Genomic DNA, 22218 nt, shown 5'->3' with positions numbered 1-22218 from the left:
TTCTTCTTTGGCTTCTGATAAAGTTGATCTCTTGCTTTGGCTTCCTCTGCTCAGAGAAGTGATAAATAAAAGAGTAAAATCACAGGGCTATGACAGGATTAGGAGGGCTCTGCCAAAATGTTGGTGCCAGGAGCTCTGACTTGTTATACCTGGTTATGTGGAGGTATTCCATGTTGTTTTTCAGTTTTAGAGACTAATTATCTAGAAACCAGCAATACAGAGCTTCTTTGGAGGCTTTGCTGATGCCCAGTGTTTGTTGGGTGGGATTGGTGCATGCTCAGTCACTCTCTTTGTGACACACATCTGTGGAAACATTATGAAAAGCTGTTGGCTGCTGTGTCATACTAGAAGCCTGGCTTTTTAATGGTGTGTAGAGGTGTTCTCCTTTCTGCCCTGCTCCCAGACGTGAGGCAGCCTGAAAAGCAGCCACCCAGAGCTGGGGTTGGGGTGGTTGGGGCCCTTTCCCTGGAGATATTCAAGGTAAGACTCAATGAGGCCCTGGGCAGCCTGGTTTAGTTGGGGATGTCTCTGCTGACTGTGGGGAGGTTGGACTGGATGACCTTTGGAGGTCCCTTCTGGCCTGGATCATTCTGTGATTCTATGATTGCCTGCTCTGTTCTGAGATCGCTGCTGAAATTTTGCTATATTCATGTTATGTAAGGAATGCAGGTAATTACTTGCATAATCCAGACCTTACTATTGTAATGGCAGTCAAAGCATGAAGAGAACTGCTTCTTACTCTTGATCCAGAGATGTCCTTCTAACAAAATGTATCCTCTCAGTGGTGTTTGAGGATGGTCTCAGCGAACAGACTCTAATGGGTGAATTGTCTCAGGAAACAAGCTCTTTTCTCACTGCTGCATGAGCAGGGGTTTGCCTGCAGAGATTGTTGTTGGTAGGTAAAATATGCAGAAAAGAAATATCTAGCAGAGTTCAGCAGACAGACAGAACTCTACAGAGTGTCCAGGATGCTGGCAGGACAGAAGATAAATTACTGAAATCTGAGTATCAGGTAGGGAAAGGGGAAACTAGTAGCTAGTAGCTGAGGACACACTGACTGTGTCCAAGGAGGATGTGATCTTCAGGTGTAAGAGAAAGGTCACCTTTTGGCTATAAGGAGGCCACTGGTACCCTGAGAGTGCTTGTTGAAAGGAGACATTTGAAGCCACATGATAGGAATGGAAAAGGGACTCAGCGTGGAAGAGTAGGAAAGTCTGGAAAACCACAGGAAGGAAGTAGAAGGTTGATGATGTCAGGAGAGTACTTTTCTGAGATCTGTAGGTATAGGAGCAAACATATAGAAAATAACCATGGAGGTGAAATGAGAGAAAAGGACAGGGAGACCAAATCCAGGAATTAGGGGTCTGGATGAGCAACTACATCAGCAGAGACACTTCTGACATGGCAGTAAGGTTACTCCATGGCAGAACAAGAGCAAAGTTTCAATGGAAGAAAGACTGTATAGGGCCTGCTCTGAGGATGATCAGGGGTTGTACTTAGGGATATTTGTACCAGCAAAATTGAGGAGAGTTTTGATAGGGAAAGGATTTTCTTAAATTCTTGTCCAGTGTCTCAAACGATCTTTAAAAACCAGAGCAAAGAGCAGCACTGATAGAGATGAATTGCTGCCTCCTGCAGAAGTGCTGAGCATCCTTCCTATCCAAATGAGTAGGAGCAACAGGCACTCAGCACCACTGTAAAAGAAGCCTTAAATCCTCTTTGCTCATAATCTGTTGATCTTCTCAGGACAAGACTGAGGAAATTGTTGAGACAAGGGACCATGGGCAGATTATACACAGAGCCAGCACATGACCTATGCTGAAATGAAAGACTGGGAGGTAGAAGACCCTGTAAAACTCTTTCCCCTTTGCAAAAGTACACCCCAAGTTAGCTTTAACACTTAAGTACCATGGTTCCTGAATGCTACTTTAAAAGGTTAAAGCATTTAAACTCTAGGAACAGCCAGGGGCAAAAAGAGGCCCATTTCAATTTGATATGTTGAGGTCCTGCAAAGAGCCAGACTGGGGTGGGTTTTTGAGCTCTTTGTGCTTTCCTTCCCTCCTGAATCTGAGATGGCTCTGAGGCCCAGGCTGAGCTGTGTTTCACTATCCTTTCCTTCTCTCCATTTTATAATAAATTAGCTACTTCCAAAGGGCTCAAGCAGGAAGAGAAATTCTCCATCCCAATCTTGCATGCTGCGCAGGGCTACTTTGCAGGAAGGAACTGAAAGTAGAAAGACTGGTACACGAAGATCTGCTCTTCTGCCAAGGGTTCAAAGAAGCTTTGTGCATACAAGCAACATGCCTCTACCACTGTGAACACTTCCAGGGATGGGTGGGAATGGCCTTAGGCAGCATCACTGTCTTCTTGGGAGGAGCTCATCTGCCTTTTCTGCTGAGTCACAGGACACCTGCCTTCCCTGGAAGGATCAGGGTCTGTCCCAACACACTGTGATGGACAGCAGTGTTTTCCTGTTTCCCACTCTTTATCTGGTCTCTGTTCCTTGAGGCAGGCATAGGCCTGACTCTAACTGTTCTACACAGCATCCAGCAGAGTCAGTCCTGCTCCTGGGCAGTCCTGTTGGGGTTTCTGCAACACAAACAGCAGGACTGTCCTGGTGTACAATGAATGTTTAGCTTGCAGAGATATGAGAGCAGGCTGTGGACTTTACCCCACCTTGTAATTGAATGAGTTCTCCTCAGTTTACTCTGGCCTAAGCCTTTCTGCAGGGCGCTGTACTATCTGCTCTGATAGCAATGATGTCAGTGGCAGGGACCCTCCTAGGAAAGAACCAATTGCAGCCACAGCAAGGCTCCCACTGCACTCTTTGCCTGCACTGCTATCTCCCTGGGCAAGAAAACACTTCCAGGTTTACTCCAGTGGCTGCAATTAATGGAGATCTCCATTCATTTATCCTACATCAGCATAAACAGTTCTATCTGTAGGTGGTGCCTGCTGTCAGTTCCCACCCTTTGAAATGATGCTGGAACTTCCTTGTACTTGGAAGTGTGAGCAAAGGGCTCCAGCACTTTCCAAGCAAGAGCAAGGCTGAAGGCCCCGAAGCTCCTGCGAGCCCTGCCATAGAGAGATCTTCTACCATTGTGCTTCCCTCTTTAAAAGAGATCTCTCTAAAAACCTCTACAAATATATAGAGGGATTTGTAAGTGATCATTGAAGGGCTCAGGAAAGCCCAGCTAGCTGATAAAGTTCCTTCAGTTAAAGAATGTTAATACTGGAAAGCTGCCATGTGCTCTCTCAGTGTTGTCCTTACAAAGAGATGTCTTGGAATACCTGCTTTTCAGGAATGAAGAATGGCTCTGTCTGACCAGGAAAGCTTTCTGACCATCTCTTCCAAGGCTTTTTTTTTTTTTTTTCATTGGAGCATATAAAATTCTGAGGGCCACTTGTCTGTTGCCATGATAGACCTCATTCCTGCTGTTAGTGTGCACAGATGTATGGGCAGGGTTCAGACTTTTATAGGGGAGGTATCTCTGGTGGTGAGACATTTGGATAGTGCTGAATAGTGAGTGCTTAATAAAATGCTGTCTGGAATACACTGAGGGGGGATGTTACCTGCATCAAGCAAAGCCTGTAAACTGTGGGTGCCCCTGAAGGAACATTGTCCACATACTTGGAAGAGACCACTCAGAGTCCTGTCAGATGAGCTTCAGCATCTTCTCTGTCAAATATTCAGCATCTCTGTTCTCTCCTTGTGCAGTCTGAAGCTGTGGCTTTGCTGGTGAATTCTGAATTCTACAAGTTTCTGCTTCCAAAGTGATGTCTCCCAACAGCATCATTCAGAAGGTGATTGTACAGAGATTTGCTCATTTCTGTGTCAGTCTTCATCAGATTTGTAAATCAGTTGTAAAGCATTGTAAACTGTGAGATCTATAGCACTGAAGTGCCTTTCCAAATAGATCCTGCTGAAGCCTCTAACAGACTTTTTATTAGGTGTATTACTCATAGAAGCAACATGGGAGGATGATTGGAAAACTTTGGCATGATGGCATGTTGGGGGTTTTTTGTTGTTTGTTTGGTTGTTTTTTCCTCAAGTGATGGATGTGCAGAATCTTTTGTTATGAATCTTGAAGTGTCTGAAGAAGGACTAAGTGGATATGTCCAAGATGTCTTAGTAGCTGATGTAAGGTGAAAGCACTAAAAGTTAGTTCAGTAGCTGATGTAAGGTGAAAGCACTAAAAGTTAGTTCCAAAACGTCGTGTGTGAAGGTTGGGATGGAAAGCACCTGACTCAGTGCAATCACAGGGAAATGTCCGAATACATGCCAAAATATCACAGTGTCACAGTGATCCCCTGATGTGACTAAAAACTTCCAACAGGTGGATTACAGTCAGTGGGGGCAATGGAGCCAAGTATCTGGAAATCCACAACAGTCTGGGCAATATATGGCTAACGGGTGGCAAGTACCATCATAGGGAATGTATGGCCAGGCATGGAATCAACAGGGTTTTGGAGCAGACCAATCTCCATCTGCCGCCTGGATGGGTGGATTTGGTGCTCAACCTGCCCAGGGACAAGGTGCTCCTGTAATACCTAACCAAAATATAGATCAATTCCTTCCCTAAACAGAAAAAAAAAAAAAAAAAAGGAGGGGTGGGGTTGGGAGGAAAGTATCATCCATTAATATTTTAGGGGTTTTTCATAAGAGAATAAAACTAACCCTGCCTCTCTGCATGTTCATTGCACACAGAGCCACAGGCACATTTCACACTGCTGAAGGAAACCTGCAGTTTGACTCTGACCTCACTTTCCAGCACCATGTGAATATGAAGTGCAGTAGAAGCTGATGAATTTACACCCCTTAGTGTCCACTTGCAGAGTGTGCAAGCATTGAAACAGAAACCCAGCGGTGCGAGGCAGGCAGGCAGGAAGCTGCATCAAGCTGCTCTGGAGGAAATCATGCTTTGCAGATAAATATTAGTCAGCTGCAAACAGTTTTCTCTCCAGGATCCGTGTGCTCTTCTAATGTTTAGAATGAAAATGTGGTGCTAGGAATTGAGAATATAGTTTTCACATATTTGATTACTTCAGCATTAAAGCAGCATGATAATATTAGTGGTAGCCTTTAACGTGAACTTTGTTCTGTAACTTCCAGGCTTCAAAAACTAATGAGAAGTCAAACTGGGGGGGAGGGGGGGAGGGAGGGGAGGAAGTCTTCCGACAAGCTGGTCTTCAGCACCTTTTTAATGGGTAACAGATCTGCCATCATCACACAGCACTTGGAATACATTATGACAGAACACACAGGCTAATGTAATGCATTGTCTGCAAAAGGCTACAATATATTTATGGATTTCTCTCGAACTGCATAGAGCCTGAGTCAGTTCCAGCTCCAGAAGCTTTTGAATCATTCTCTCTGAAGAACATAAACCCAGAATCTCTCAGTGTTGATAACCAAGGTAATCAGCATCAGACATGTTATCCCAGAAGCTGCAAAACAGTCTCTTGGCTTCTGTGCAATTTGGAAAGCAAAGCATGAGAAGAGTGTCTAACTTAAGAGCAAGTCTGCAGGAAAGCACAGGACGCAGGCAGGCATTAAGAAATGTCAAGTTTTCACTGTGCTGAGTTCTGTTCCCAGAGGTGTAGTGAGTTTGGTGCACCTTGAGTTTGGCTCATTTTCGTTTTCTGGATTCAGATGTGAATCCTGGATGGGTGTTTCTCAAAGCTTCCCACTGGCAGACTGTTGGATGCTTGCTGCTTGCATGGGTCTGGCTAGCAGGGGAGTGCTTTTGAGAGTGTAAAAGCATCAGATGTTCCTTCCCATACAGGGAAAGCTGGGTGATCAAAGAGATGCAAACCCAAGACTGAAACCCAAATACTTTGTGTCATTAAAAGGCCACTGAATTAAAAACCAAACAACTTCTTTTTTTTCATTTAAAAGAAGAAGTTTGATCAACAGAGCAGTATTGGCTGATGAGGATGCGTGCAGTGATGAGGACATGTGCTCGCCTGCAGCAGCACAGCTCTTTCTTTAATCAGCTACTGCCAAGACACCCTCTTCTGCTCTGTTTCTTCCCTAGCTGTAAATGACAAATCTAGAAATATATCCCACTTCTTTGTCCTGGTTTTGCCTTTTCAGTCAAGAAAGTATAGTGCACACTTGAAACATTTCTAACAGTACTCTTCAAACTTCTCTAGGCAGGTCGATGGATAGCTGAAACTCAAATGACCCAGGAGCACTGAGTCATCTGCTGACTTTTTTCCCCCTCTTTCCACTTCTCCAAGCAATGATTTGTTTTCCTCCTTCCTCTTGATTAGCTCTGTAATACACTGAGATTGTAAAGAGAACTCAATTTTGTGTCTCTTATATTATCTGTAGTGTCTCATTAGCCTTGGTACCATTATAACCCCTCTCCGAATCATCATTTGTATGCGGACGTTTGACATATCAGCTCATTGTCCCTTTTTCTCTTTCCTTTCCCATCTCTTCTTGAAAGGCAATGAAGCTATTTCTGTTGATGCTTAAATGTCACAATTTCTCCCACTATCACTAATAACATAATGTTGTTCTGAAGAACCTTCCTGCAGTGCATTTTTGTGTGACGTAATGCCAACAAGGTGGAACTCAACAAAAACATCATTGAAAGTTAACCTCATTTGGCCAAGGATGAGCAAGAGGTCTGGACCAAGCAGGGCTTGATTTTCAGCTACTGAGCACTGAATGAAATGTTCCTAGAACAGTTTCAGTCAAGGCAGATCTGACATGGGTGAAGGTACCGTTCTGTACATATGCACGTGACCATAAAACAGGCTCTACAGCAGGGAAAATGTGAGTCTGTGCAACTGCAGGCCACTGAGTGACAACACTAGTCCTGCTTTCACCATCCCTATACAATGTGGTGAGAATAATTTCCCTAGGCTTATAAATATTTCTCCAGATATATGCTAAAATGGGATTTAGTATCTTCTGCTTCTATATATCGACAGTCAAAGCAACGTTAAGCTCCCCAGGGCTTTCTCTGTTCTGTGTGATGTAGCACAAAGCTCTTGCATACATATTGCTTTATTTTTCTTCCCTTGACACATGTAGTTGCAACCTGGTTTTCCTTCACTGGAGACCTTTGTTCAGAGACCTGCCACTTTTTAAAAAGAAAGTAATTAGAAACATGGTTATGTAAGTTTTGATTGTTTGTTAGGGTTGTTTTTAAACCCAGGATAGCAAATTCGGGCAGGTTTTTAGTACCTGATATCCCCCAGGAACTAGCACTGCTTTGCTAACATTCTCAGATTTTCAAGATCCTGTTCCACCAAACAGGACCTGCATTTTTCTAATATTTTTCTTTGCTCAGATTCCCTGTTTTCTCATTCCATGTGGTCTCACTTCAGTCTTGCTCTCTAATTACGATAAGTTCTTTTGTTTTCCTATTCATCTTCTCTTCAAGGCCATGCTCATGTTTCCTATTTCATGCCAGTCAAACGTTTCTTAGTATTGCAGTGCTGATGTAGTGGCACCCAGAAAGCCAGAAAAGGCTTCTGGAGAAGCATGGCTTATGTACAAGAGAAGCTGTGTGTGTACACAGCATGTGCTTTCACAGAATGTCAGGGGTTGGAGGGGACCTGGAAAGATCATCCAGTCCAACCCCCCTGCTAGAGCAGGATCACCTAGGGCAGGTCACACATCAACACATCCAGGCAGGTATTGAATATCTCCAGAGAAGGAGACTCTACAACCTCTCTGGGCAGCCTGCTCCAGGGTTCTGGCACCCTCACAGTGAGAGTTTTCCCTTTTGTTCTCGTGTTCTCCTCTGCTCCAGCTTGCACCCATTGCCCCTCGTCCTGTCATTGGACATCCCTGAGCAGAACCTGGCTCCATCCTCCCAACACTGCCCTGCACATCTTTATAAAAAGGAATGGGTTAGGGTTCCTTGATGCAGTTTTGTCATGTGTTTGTACAATCACTTTGCTGCAGCAATGGGATGCTAAGCTGTCAGCTTTCCCTATTCTGTGGTTTCTTGAGATGGCCTATGATTAGAAAACTACCATTCTTTGCTCTGCAAGGCTAGGGAACAATGACTGCAATTGGTTTCCTTCGTGGACTTCAGTTTTGCAGAACTTTGTTCTTGCTGGTAAAAGAAATTATCCCTAATATTGAGGGATCAGTTAGGGGCTTACCTGAGAGAATTAGTGTTTGGTGATATCAGCCTGCCCCAGGGTATCACAAAGACCTGATGCTGCTGCAGAGCTGCTGCAAAGGCACTTTGGTTCTTGTCCAGGCTCTGCCCAGTGCTAGCAGGCGGGATGAGGCAGCTGAGCAGTAGCTGCTGTGTTGGTGCTTGGGGAGGCAACAGGCATTTCTGCAGAAAAATGTGCTGCCCAGCACCTGCCAGGATTTGGTTTTCTCTCTGTGATACCAGAGAGGAAAAGCACTGACAATCAGCACAGTCAAAAATGGCAACGAGCTCATCTTTCTTTTATGTGAAAGCAGGTGGCAGGCTGGAGTCTGTACTCCTCCAGATGCAGAAGGTCTGTCCATGCATCCTCTGGCAAATAGCTCATTGGGGAGATCCCTGTTCTAAGCATGAACACCTAAGTTAACTTGAATAGGTAGGTCAGGACTTCCACTTCCACTTAAATTAGAAGGCTCCCTTTCTATCACTTCCTTTAGTTCAGCTTTTGAAGTGGCTGAGGACTTGTTTTCCTCTCCTGAGTAGTCACACTGTTATGATGGGGAAGCTGAAGGGCCCAATGACCTACCCTGTAGTGGTGTTTGTGAAGCAATTAGAACTGACTTGAGGCAGGAGGGATGACTGTTTACAGATTAGTATGCACCAAACCTACAATGGGAATCATTTTCTCACCCACCCTGTAATCTCCTCTCCTCCATTTCTGGCTGAAAGTATATAACTATATCTTCTTTTTGTGTGCATGAATTAACACTTGTAGCTGATGGCAGTAAACTCACAAACGGACTATTACTTTTTATAGCCTTTTAGCAGAGTCAGCCTAATGGAGCAAAACTGTTAACAAATTAAGATACATTTGACAGGGCTTCAAGCAGGAATCATAAGCCAGGAGTCACTGTTTGGGGAAAAAAATGCCCAGTTCTCTGTAGAATTGTCCTGTATCCTAGCTGGTTTGTGGTAGCAAGTGCTAAACCACAAACCAAGAGCTAAGGCAATAGTTTTCTGTTCTTAGTGAGATTTTCAGAGCAAGCAACTGACTTTCTTTACATGGAATCACAGAATGTTAGGGGTTGGAAGGGACCTGAAAAGATCATCAAGTTCAACCCCGCTGTCAGGATCACCTAGGGCAGATCACACAGAAATGTATCCAGGTAGGTTTTGAATGACTCCAGTGTAGGAGACTCTGCAACCTCTCTGGGCAGCCTGCTCCAGGGCTCTGGCACCCTCACAGTGAAAAAGTTTTTCCTTCTGTTCATGTAGAACTTCCTCTGCTCCAGCTTGCACACATTGCCCCTTGTCCTGGCATTGGACATCCCTGAGCTGAATCTGGCTCCGTCCTGCTGACACTGCCCTGCACATCTTTATCAACAGGAACGAGGGCATCCCTTAGGCTCTTCTGCTCCAAACTAAAGAGCCCCAGCTCCCTCAGCCTGTCCTCAGAGGGAGATGTTCCACTCCCTTCAACATCTTTGTGGCTCTGTGCTGGACTCTTTCAAGCAGTTCCCTAAGGTCCTTCTTGAACTGAGGGGCCCAGAACTGGACACAATATTCCAGATGTGGCCTCAGCAGGGCAGAGTAAAGGGGGAAGAGAATCTCTCTCAACCTACTAGCCAAAAGCCTGTCACATCTGTAGTGCTACAGGATATAAAATAGTCACACTAGCAATAACAGACACACTTGTCTATGTCTGGCACTGTACCTATTTTAGGCATTGATTACCAGGCTACAGGAACATCTCACCTTCTGGGGAAAGTCGCTTTGAGCCATGGACAGATGTAGGGCTTGTGGTGTTGGCTGCCTGAGCACAAATCAAACTGGATGGGACTGGCTGTACAAGCTCCCTGATGTGTTCTCTGATGTGTGCCTTTTCTAGCAGATGTGCTGCCATAGCCTGAAGGAGCATGGGGTTTCTGGGGGAAGTATGTGCCCTCAGCTCTGGCTTAATTGTTTTGGGTTCTTCAAGTGAGGAAGTGGAGGTGGCTGGGCAGAAGCTGTTTGCAGAGTGGCTGATGTGCACTGGCTCCTCTGGCATGTGGGAGATAACAGAGTAGCTGCCCACCCCCAAGTTTTTTCCTTCTTCTAGTCTGTGGCTTTCTTTTCTTAGGGGTTCCACAGAGTCTCCGATCGTTTTACCTCATCAAACCCCACATCACAGACAGTCTTTCAGTCAGCTTTAGGTCTTCCCCAGTTTTGGAGGTGGCTGATGGGATGTTTGCAACTGACATTGGTTCATTTTCTGCCTTACCTTTCCACACCTTGACACTGCACTTGATAAGACAGAGAAATATGAGTTGAAGCCCAGCAGAAGCTGTACACTACCAGGAGGCTTTTCTTCAGAGCTTTCTTATTGCTGGAGTTTGTTGCCTACATGCAGCATCACATCATGTACTTGGATATGCTCCTATTGAGGAGTTCAGTTTATGCACCAGCTCCCCAGTTGCTATCCTAATTAGTAACTCAAAGTAACTAAAATTTAGAGGTATTCACATTGTTTTTACTGCTTTTTCTCTGTCCTGGACCTTCAGCTCTCCCCTAGGCTTGCTAAAACTTCAGTCAGCCTAACGTGAAGCCTTGTTCTCCTAATACCTTGAGATATTGTGCTAAGAACATCCAATGTTACAGCTCCAGCATAATTATATTTCCCCATAGGTGTAAAATGTGCCTGCATCAATAGCTTATTAAAAGAGTGTAATAAAAATTATGACCCCACAATTTTGCTATTAATATAACAATTCAGAGCCAAGAAAACTCCCTGAGCCTTCTTATGCATCTGCTGTAACATGGTACAAGAGCAGAACACCTTAAGACAGTTTAATCCCTTCCTTTCACCCCCTAGCAATATACATTGGCCCAGGAGAGCAACAGGAATTGAAAGTTTAATTTATTAATATGCAATAGTGATAATGTCAAAAGAACAATATATAAAACCCACACAGCACAGGATTACACAGTACATAGGGGAAAGCCTAGAGCTAATATTTAATATAGCAAAACACAGCCAAAAATAACTTCTCATCCAAGGAGCAAGGAGGGAGAACTCTGCAGGTGCTGGAGCTGAGGAGCTGTGGAAGCAGCCTCTGGCTTGAAGCGCACTTTTGGACCCAACCAACAGCTGGGAACCCCCAGAGATGAAGGTGCTTTTCAGGGGGCAGTGACTGAAGTTCCTGGCTATCACTTTGCCTGCCTTAAAGTATCTCATTGCTCCAATTTAATAGTGCACACAAGACCCAGAGCAGCAGACACAAGTGGCACACACGGAAAGCAAGGCACATCAAGTGCACAGCAACTGCAGCAAATGGAGAGCCATGCAGATCAGAGCATTTCAGTAAGGGAATCATGAAATCAACTGTTCACTTCAGCTAAACTGGTCACATCAGCTTGGATGATTAAACTTTCACCAGTAGCCGAAGTGTCCTGCAGCCTGAGCAGTGGTATGGCCACCTTAACATTTCACTGCCTTTGCCATGAATGAGCCACTTACCCTATAGTCTCAAACCAGTAACACTCATGTGAGTGGAAAATGTTTCATCCTCCAAGGGACTGGTGGGTTTCAAACACTTTCTAGTTTCCTTTCCTGTCCCTTCCCTAAAATGAACAATAGAGGAAAGAACAAATGTGAAGGAAGTGTTTTCCCTGCATTACTGAGCATTCAATCTACAGCCTCTACCAGGAGGGCAAACTCACTCTGAAGGGGCAAGCTGAGAAAGGGATAAGGTGGGGGTTGTAGGTGCCAGCCAGGACATAGCTGCCCTACAGGTTTCCTGCTCTGCTGTGCACTTCTTGAGTGACGGGCTGAGGTCCAAGCTGACCATCTAGCCTGCCTGCTGCTCATCACTAGCACATCCCTGTATGTGCATACCACAGAAACTGCAACAGCAAGTAAGTATGTGGTCAAAATATGGGACCTACTTGTCACTGTTGATTGAAGAGTCTGAGTCTAGAAGCCAGGGCTCTGCTAGCTGGTGTGCCTGTAGATTCATCCCCCTCTGATTCCTCTTGCAGCCTTTCCCAGCTCTGATCTACTTGCTGTCCTTCCCTTTCATGGAGCTGATTGCTCCCTTCATGGCACAGTATGAATTAAAAGAGCCAGGTCAGCTGGCAAAGCTCTGCTCCTTGAAACTAACTCATCTCCTCTTGAATGCCACACAAGATGTTCAGCTCTCAAAGAGCAATAATCTCTAAAAGGCAGGAGGAGGCTGTGGAAATGGGAAGTGAAGGCAAACAAGGAGAGCTACCTCTTAGCTGAAACACCAGCAGCTGGAAAAGGATATATGCCCACAGCCTGGCTCTGCTGTATCTTGTGGATCAGAATCCACAAACACAAGGAAAGAAGAAAATGAAAAAAAAAGCAGTTGGGATTATGCTTCCAGCTCCTTCTCCCTTGAGTGGGGTAGAGAGAAGCAGCAGTTCTTGTACAAGTTAGCAACCCTCTCTAAAACCTCTCTGGCATTTCTCAAGTGCCAGACGCTGGGCAGGTTAACGCAGGTCACAGCTGGCCTGTGCTGAGGTTTCACGTCATACTGCTTGCTCTTATACATGGGATGTCCATGATTTATTTGATACTTCTTTCTGAAGCTTTGCTTCTAGCTAGTTGATTAAATTAATGTATTTGTTGTCATCCAGGATGAGTGACTAACTGCAGGCTGGGAGCCTGGCTGAGCGGAGGAGGAGAGTTTTCCTGCCTCTGCCTTATCTCTGCCCAGACACTGCAGCCTTTCAAGGCCTTTGTGGTGCTCTCCTGCTTTCCTCTTCTGGTTGCCATTGCTCTGCAATTTCCTATATGGTGTTAATCTTTTAAACTTGGGGTTTTTTGATGCCTGTTAAATTGGTAATCATATTTTGCTCTACTCAGAGCTTTATGTGGTGTGTGCCAGGCTTTCATCAGCAATGGTCTGTCAAACTGCCACTTACCTGAAGGAAAATTTGGGCTGCAAGGAGGAGGTTTGCCCAGGGCTTTGCACATAGGGTGTGGAGCAAGTCCTGGGATGGCTGGAGGCCAGCACAGGACCAAGTCACTTTGAAAAGGCAACTGTGAATGTTGTGTTCATGGTAATACAGTTCAAAGCAGGATGAAGGGTCAGGCAGCAGAGATATGCCCAACACCAGAACTCTACGGAGTAAAAGTCACTGGTTCCCTTAGCCTCTGAGTCCAGGACACTGCTAGGTGACATGCCTAATCCGCCTCCATGGCACTGTATGCTGGGTGAAGCAGTTGCTGGACTGAGGATAGAGCGGTTGGACATGCTCCATGGCTTCACTGACCAGAGGAGCATGAGGCTGGAGACAGAAAAGTGAGTCTCACTGGTAAAGTGAGTTTTACATCAGTGGTTCTCCATCTGCTTTCTGCTCTGCCATTAGATAACAAACAAATCAGATTTTGAGAGTTTCTGTGGTTTTAAATATCTCATTGTATTACCTCAGTTGAATGTGGGGATATGATAGATGGGGTGAAGAAGAAAAGTGACTTCCTGTTCAGTACAAATGGTTCTGCCCTAGGCTCAAGAGGGCAGGAGAGAATGGCAGACAAGTGCTCTACCAGCAGCTGAAAGGCAAACCTGCAAAAGAGCTGAGAGGAAATAGCAGGGAGGGATTCTGCAGTAAAGAAAAAAAAAAAAGTCAAGATCTGACCTAGAAATAAAGATCACTCCTATCCTGCCCACCAGTTGCGAGGTCAGGAGAGGTAATGAGGAAAGGAAGATGTCCCAAGGATTGCTACAAAATTCGTCCTGGGTTTTGAGCCCACAGAAGAAGGCTCAAGAGGAAATGGAAGGTAACTGTGCACTGTATGTGAGCTAGCATCTGCCTGGGTGCTGGTGAGGTTGAATGCAGTGGAAGCAGTCTTGTTCACTGCTCGTTCTGCAGTTTCTCCCCATATCAGGTAAAAGCTAAGAGGTGGAGGATGGAGTGTGTGCAGCAATGGGTGACCATTATGTTAGCCTGCAAGCGAGATGCTTTTACTCAATGCTCTACTTGACAGTAGCATCTCAGCTCCCACTGTGTGCAGCATCTGACTTCCTCTGCTCTTCTGATATACTTCTCCCCTGCCCTGAAAAGGGTCAGGCTCTTGCTGTTTTCAGTCTCAAAATTAGGGTGTGCAGCTCAGCTGAACAATGACATCTAATGATAAGCTGCCAATAGGGGATGAGTTTAAAAGTATCAAGAGATACAATGTGAAACAGCAGAACAGTAGAACGAGGAGTAATAAAATAAGATTGCTAAAGCAAGAGACACCTGAAAAGTCTCCTGGGAGGTCTGCTATGCCAAGGTATGGCCTCTTGGGATAAATGTGAGCCTTCCTATGAAACCATTCATAAATTATGTGAACTGTTTGCTTTTAAAAGCCTTGGAGCAGAGACAGGCATCCATAGCAAGTCACCTGTTAACTCTTGATATTTCCAGCCTCTTTTCTTTGCCTGTTGTAAATACCCTGACTACAAGGCTTTCTTACATTGATGCCAGCAAGGTTTGCTCTGTATGGTGGAGCTTGGTCACAAGAAATTCAGTAGAAATCTTGCTTGGTCACAATTTAAGCTGCAATACTTGGACATTGATGTATGGTGTTTGTATCCTGGACATGAAGCTTTTATGATGATTTTTTTTTTTTAAATTAAGTGTCAGTTAAATATTTCTTTAATTTCTAAGATTTCCTTGGGTCATTTTGGTTTCTAAAAATGACTGGGGAATTCACCCCATTTGAATCCTTGTCCATTTAAATTCTGGTCCAGCTTTGGATCACATATCTCTGTGGCCAAGCTTGGATCTCTGAGTGTAACTGAATCCAGGACTTTGTGCTTAAACTCTCCAGTGTGAGCTGTTGAGGAAGAACATGCATGTTGGTGAAACCTTGTGTGAGATGTGTTTAAGTAATGGTAGGGTTTTCTCAGTGGGAATACATTTCACATTTGTTTTTTACCTGTCTTCAGAGACTGATGGTGAACAAAAGCTCCCCCACGTGTAACAATGAAAATAAATCTTTTATCTGCTGGCTTTCATAAACGTGGCACTCAATGCTTTTCTCCACTCCAGAACTTGAGAAAATATTGATTTGATCCATTTAAGTGAGGAATGCCCACAAAATAAAAACTTATTCCCCCCTCCCCCTACCTCCCCCCACCCTGGAATTATGACCTTGGGCAGATTAGAGAAGCTAGGTAAGAAATCCAGCAAGTACTTATCAAAGGCTTCTAAGACAGTGCAAACTCGGGTGAGTTCAAAAGCAAGAGACTTTTAGTCTTCATACAACTGACAGGGTCATAACGTTTCAAGAATGCCAGGAATCCGTGTGGCTGTTCCATTAAACACCCCTGATTAGTGAACGTGCTGATAAACTTCGAGTGTCAGAGGTCAACATTGTGGAGCCAAGGTACCCCAGGTATCTTAAAATGTCTCCAGAATTCATGCTCCTCTCGCCCAGTTAACCCCTTCCCTCACTCCACCCATAGGGGCTCAAAGATGGAAAGAGAGGGACTGCTTTGGACACAATATTTTCCAGGCAGTTCTGCAAAGATGTTGAGTTATTCAGAAAACTATGGAAAAAATGACCTCAGGCACCTCTCATGGAAATGTTCTTGACAGCTGGCTGTTCTTTGATTTCAGCCTGAGCTTATAGTTCTAATATGTGTAAAATGCCATCTTGCCGCTGGCTCATCCAAACTCTCTTCCCTCAGCTTCAGGTGATACAACGATGGCAGCAGGCTGTGCATTAAAATACCTCCAGAGCTATCAAATTGCAAACGTGACTGCAGAATGCCTCCCCCTGACTGCCCGCAGCTCTCTGCTCGGCTCAGGTTTGTTGCAAGAGCTACAGCTATACTCCCGCCAAGTGTCTGTAGCTAGCAATTGGGAAAGACGTGAAAATCTTGGCTGTGCTCCTTGACTGTCGCCTTTGCAGGGCTGCAAGCATAGTCAGGAGGGTCCCAGGAAAGACTGAATTATCCCTGCAGCTCCCTTGGGTGGTAGCCCATTTTTCAGGCAATTATCTTAAGTGGCAAATCCATCCCGATGAACTTCGCTTCCTCCTCAGTCTCCCAAGCAGCAGTGCGGGGCTCAGAATTTAAGGCGTCCTGCAATATAGGGCTTGTCATTCCCTGGTCTGATTATGAGCTGCTAGGGCTGCTGGAGATTCATGACCGCTGACGGACGCAGTCTGAGCCCATCAGTTTCTTTGAAAATCAATAGGAAAAATGTTGGAGAATGCAAAAGAAGCAGGAACGGTCAAAGTAAAGACAAGTGATGTCCTGTAATGGCTGTAATGATTCTGAAACACACGAGGTCACAGATAATTAGGAACCTAATTGTCCTCTGAAAGAATCTGTCAAGTTACTTGCCTACCTCAAAAACAATTGCTGATTGATGTTATTTATGGGCTAACAAACTCATTGAAGGTAGTTTGAATGGAGCTTGTACAGGTAGAGAGTGGGTAGCCAGAGCTGCAGAAGGATAGCCAGGTAAAGAGGTTTTCATTGTTGTAGTAGAATAGTCAAGGGAACGTGTTTCACAAAGGTGTCAACACTTCTGCAACAAGGCAGAAGGCAGAAAGGCACAAGGCAGAAATTCTGTTGGTCAAACGTCAACAGTTTATGCGAAAGAAATGTCCCCATTTGGATGCTTTATTGTGCTGCAGTTGTTTAGAAGTGTTACACAGCAGGGAGAAAAGACGCAGGAACAGTGGAGCTGCCTTGGGACCAGACAAAAGCATGCAGAGAGCCCAAGACAGGTGAGGAGGCTGAACAGGCATTACCATGAGCTTCACAAAAGGCACTGACACCTGAGGTCTCTTTCTCAGTGTAAATCAGAACCAACAGTTCAGGTAGAAGATGCTCAGCTCTGTAGGCTGCATCTGGTAAAGATTTTGAAGCCAAGGCTGCGTCTGAAGCTCCAAGCAGCAAAGCAGGAGAGGCAATAGCTAAGACAAGATATCAGACTTTCCCCCTTCTATCACTTTTCTACTCGACTGGGTTTGCTTTTCATTCTAATTGTAAAGAGAGGGAAAGGCTGGTCTCCTGCAGGAGAGAGATAAAAGTTATTACAACAAACAATTGGGTCTGCTGAGGGCTCTTCTCCCTGGACTCTGCATGTGCCTGGAGCTGGTGGCAAGGGACCTATGGCACGGATTCAGACCCAAAGCAACTTCCAAACAGTAGAGATGGAAGGCAAATTTGGACTTCAGCACAAGCGGGGGCATTAGCTCAAAACGTATAATGCAAAATTGACTCACAGCTCAAAGGCCAGGGCCACAACCAGTGGAGCAGCAACCACACAGCTCACAGGCAAAGCTTTGGGATTAAGCTAGGTGGCTGCGTGAACCTCTTATGTAGGTATAATTTTAAAACCACTGTAATTGCGAACCATGTTCTGAGAGGTTTCTTAGTGTGCCAGCCCTGCCCGAGCCGTTGTCAGGAGTGTGAGCAGCAGTAGCTGATCTTCAAGGTACGAAATCAGAAGATCCTCAGTGTGGAGCAGAGCAAAGCCAGTTTTCTCAGATGAAGCTCAACCACAGCTGGGAAACCCTGTGCAGAAGCTGGAGAGCTAGCTCAGCTCTTGGGAAGCTTGTACATCAATGCCCCTGTGCCAAAGGTTTCCCTGATGTGTGACGAGGACAACCTTATCTCTCCTGGGAGCACTGGAAAGATAAACGCTCTGAAGACAGTGGAGTGTGCTGAGTCTGCTGATGGTAGATGATCTCAGGACATACATACACCAAACTAGTGAGATGGCAGCTTATGCATATCCTTCTGCTCAGATAGGCTCCCATGTGGGTTGCGCTACCCAGGCCTCAGAAACTTTTGTGGAAGTTGGGACCTTGTGTGGCCACAGCTAAACTGCTGTTAATTTGCAGGCGACCCTCTGAAAGCAGATGAGGTCAGTGCCTCCTTCAGCCATTACTCATAGATCTGCAGCACAGTTACACACATATGGAGGCATGAGTTTCACATGGTCACCATCATCTTGCCTTTGGGTTTCTTTCTGCCTTTTTTATTTGGTTGGTTTTGTTTAAAATTGCTGCAGACTGCATTTGGAGAGGGACTGTCTAGGACTCCCTGGATTATAGATTACTGCCAGTACCAAACCTGGGCTGGATCATATGGTGCTTGGTACAAACTCCATCTGAACAAAAGCATGTGTTTAGTTTCTCTTGCTTCAACCTTGTGGATCTGCTCTCACACAGATCATTTCCACCTCTTTTCTTCAATTTAAGGCGGCCTTAAAGTGAGGAGAAATGTGCGTATAGTAAATGGGTGCTTTAACTCTATAGTATCTTTATTCTGCTGTTTTGACCTCCCTCATATTAGTAGGTGAGCCTTTGTTCCTAAGCAGGACTGCACTGACAGGCAGATGTAGGTTGGATATATAGGGGGCTGAAGCTGTATGTTTGCTAACAGAGCATTTGTGAGCTTTTGCATTTCCCTTTGAACAAAAAGCTACTACCTAAGGGGGAAAAGAGTCAAGATCCAATGATGTCATGAGTTGTGTGTGCATGTGTGTCTCAGCAATGAACAATAACCTGCTTAATCAGCACCCACCCTCCTCTTACCTATTATTCAAAGATTATTTAAAATAAAAACTCTTGTAAGAGGCACAAGCACAACTTTTAATCCAGCACAAAAAACACTTCAAGTACTGTTGTTGCTCTGTGCATGATAGGCTTTCTTTCTTTCCAGCACTGAAGTATCTGGAGCCCAGACTTGTAGTCAAGATTTCAGGCACTTTTTTTTTGTGGCCTCATAGTTCCTATTTAGTTTTTAAAAAGGAAAGAAAAGGAAAGAAACCCAAGCCCTATTTTAATAGTTTGACCTGCATTTTCATCATTTCTAACGTCTGTGGCATCCCTCCAGATGTGTTTCTGCCTGCCTGACCCTCCTGTCAATACTTATTAATTTCATGGCAATCTTTTTGAGTGTGTTTGGAAACAAACAGGAAAAAGTTACTCTAAGGTCAAGAATGAGCCCAGGGAATTGAAACAGGAATGATATACTCCTTACCATAGTTCATATTTCTGTACCTTTTTTTTCTATCTTGCTTTTAAAATGGGCTTCACACATACAGCTCTGTGAAACAGCCCTGAGGTGGGAAGTTGCTACCCAGGTCCTGGAGGTGAGAGGAAGCACCAAGGTCCCAGAGTGAATTAGTGAGTCAGTGCTCTTCTGACAGAGAAGTGAGACATGGACATCTTGCTCAGGGTGAGCACTTTAGCCACTTAAATAACCATCCACTGAAATCACTGGAAGGATAAATGGTGTTGAAATACTTGGGACTCTGCAGGTAATAGGACCAAGTGAGGTCAAAGTGTTCTCAGTGTGCAAAGTGCTTTACCCAGAGCTGCAGCTCTCTCAATTTGATGTGCTTAACAAGTCAATGTAACCTAAAATCTAGCTAATGATTTAAACCTAGAAATACTGGGTTTTCTCTGGGAAGACCACAGGAGAGGCTACTTGCTTTGGGGTTTTATTATTATTCATACAGTTTGAGAGCTGTGTTTATGGCCTTCAGTTCATCAGAAGAAAAGTAAAGAAACTAGACAGAGCTGAAGAAGGGTAAAGGACAGGAGTGACAGTAGTCCTGCATGAAGCCTGCCTGCCCCAGTGCTGTAGGTAACTGGTGTCTTGGTAAACATTGCCTCTTTTCCCGGGAGCCTGGAATGAAACTTCATTCCCGGGAGTGGGAATGGAGAGCTTTCCAGACCCAGGCACTCGCTGCAGGGCTAGCGGGGTCAGACAAGACAGCTTTTGGACTCCTCAGTATAGTGAAAAATGCTTCTAAGGAAAGGGCAGCAGCAACACGCAGAGGGGAAAAGCCCTGTGGGAGGAGGTCGGGGTGGGAGCCCGGCTCCCCCGGGCCATCCCGGGCAATCCCGGGCTGCCGCAGCGGGCAGGAGTCGATGCCCAGGGAAATACGATACAGCCTCGAGCGAAGAGAGTTAGAGCGTCCTGAGCCACAGCCAGTGGCACGCTGAATAAAAGTGATGGAAACAGGGTAACCCACTTCTTTCTGCGAAGGAACGCCGCGAACTCCCGTAGCCCCCCGCGCATCGGTCGGCGGGTCCGGCGGCGGCTCCATTGGCCAGTCCGGCGGCGGCTCCGCTGGCCGGTCCCGCGGCGACAGTGCTCTCTAGCGGCCGGAGCCCGGCCGAAGCTGCCTTGTAGGGTTTTGGAGCCTGTCTCCAGCCCGGCTACGAGATGTTGCTTCTCGGCAGCAGTGGGATTGATGCAGCTCCATGCCGCAGGGTGAGGCTGCAAAGGGCTTGCCAAGGCGACTGTCATGACCTCGTGTGGGTTAGGACAAGGAGGGTTGGCATGCTTAGGTGAGCACGGAACTGTCAGGCTGGGAAAATTTTTGCGTCACCCAATGAACTGCAACATGTCTGTACCAACAGCATGGCACAGTGTCCAAAATCCCTCAGTTTATTCAGCGTCTCCTTAATGGAGAAGTGGGACATGGGCATCTCAGTCAGTGTGAGAGCTTTGACTGCTTAAGTAACCATCCACTGGAATAACCAAACAGGTATCGCTGAGACCCAGCTGCACCAAGTACCAGTCTGGACTTGCATGTTACGTTGCACATTCAAAATGAAAAGGTTGGGGTTTGTTAGAGGGCTTTTACTAGAGGAAATTGAAAAATATGTATCCAACATATCTGAAGACTGGGCTTTAACTTGCATCCTGATTGTTCCAGATGTTCCCCAGATGTCAAAGGGACCCAGGCATCGAAACAGCAGAACACATTTGTTTTAACAAGTTCTAACTTCAGTGTTGCCAAAGAATTAAAAGCCCAAGGTTTGTTTTGATTTTTTTCCCCCACTGGTAATTCTTATATATGTTAATTGTCTGCTAATCTAAGTGAAGGTGAATTAGTTCCTTTTTATTCCAGACAGTGTGAGGTTGATGTACATCCCGATCCCAGCTGCTTCCTCATCTTCTCTCTGGTTTGTGTGGCATGGAACATCTGAAAAAGAAGCGCTATAAGCATTGGCAATAATCGATGCACACCACAGGGGTAAAACCAGGGAGATGAGCTCCTCCCGAAAGAGTTTCCCTCTTTAGCACTGTCCTTCATAAAAACAGTTTTGGACATGTGGAAGAGCAGAAGGTTGCAGGAGAGGTCAAAAATTGCCCCAAGCCACAAAACCTACCAAGCAGGGTCTGGGTCCTCAGGGGTGGAACCCAGGGCAAAGAGCCTCTGCTGGAATGGAGCTCTGACCCTGGGCAGGACCCGACTGGGGCACTCCTCACCTCCTCCCTGGGGAAATGTGGAGTGAGGGAAGATGTGCTTCTGCCCAGTCCTTCCCTTCCTGTGCCTTTCCCCTTGAAAAATAAGTGGGAAATCAATATTCAACTAAAATTTAACATGCAAAAGGTGTTTTCCAAGAGGCTGTGATGCACATTCAAGATCATTCAAAACATCAGTATTATTTACATCATCTTCTCTGGGTGCAAGAGTATTGGCTGCTCCTCACACTCTTAGGACAAATTCCTGTGCATGGAAGGGGCTGGCTGCTGCTGCTGTGGAAGGGACACTTAGCATGGAGAGTGTGGAGGGGACGTGGTTAGTGCAGAAGGGCTGCTGCTAGTGGCAGGGAGAATTTACAGTGCTTTAAGCCTATGGAAACTAGGAGCCGGATTACAGGCAGTGCACAGGGACAGTGGTTTAATTTCATCTGCCTGAATAAAGCAAATACAACGTCTGTGGATGGATTTTATGGGAGAGCTTTGATTCTGCCCCTTGGTGATGCTCGCCTGAAGCCAGCGCGGCCAGTGCTGAGCTGCCCTGTACCATGAGGCGCCGAGCGCCGTCCGGGCCTGCTGCACAGGACTCTGCACACAGGCTTTGGGGCTAGGGGGTGACAGGACGCTGTTCTGACGCTCCTGTGTGGGTTACGGACCCCACGTCAGTTCCCGCCGCCAGCGCCCCCGTTGTTTCGGTCCCTGGAATGAATGAGACGCGTCTGAGCCACTCTCACCGAGCCCTCGCCGTTCCCCCATGCCGCTAGGCGGCGCTGGCGCACGCCCCGAGGGAAGCGGCGAGGCCTCGCTTCCGGCTGCCTGACCCGGCAGTGCAGAGCGGGGCCATGGCCGCCTGC

The sequence above is a fragment of the Dryobates pubescens genome, chromosome 25 (assembly GCF_014839835.1).
Source record: "Dryobates pubescens isolate bDryPub1 chromosome 25, bDryPub1.pri, whole genome shotgun sequence".
NCBI lineage: Eukaryota > Metazoa > Chordata > Aves > Piciformes > Picidae > Dryobates > Dryobates pubescens.
This window is presented reverse-complemented; position numbering follows the sequence as displayed.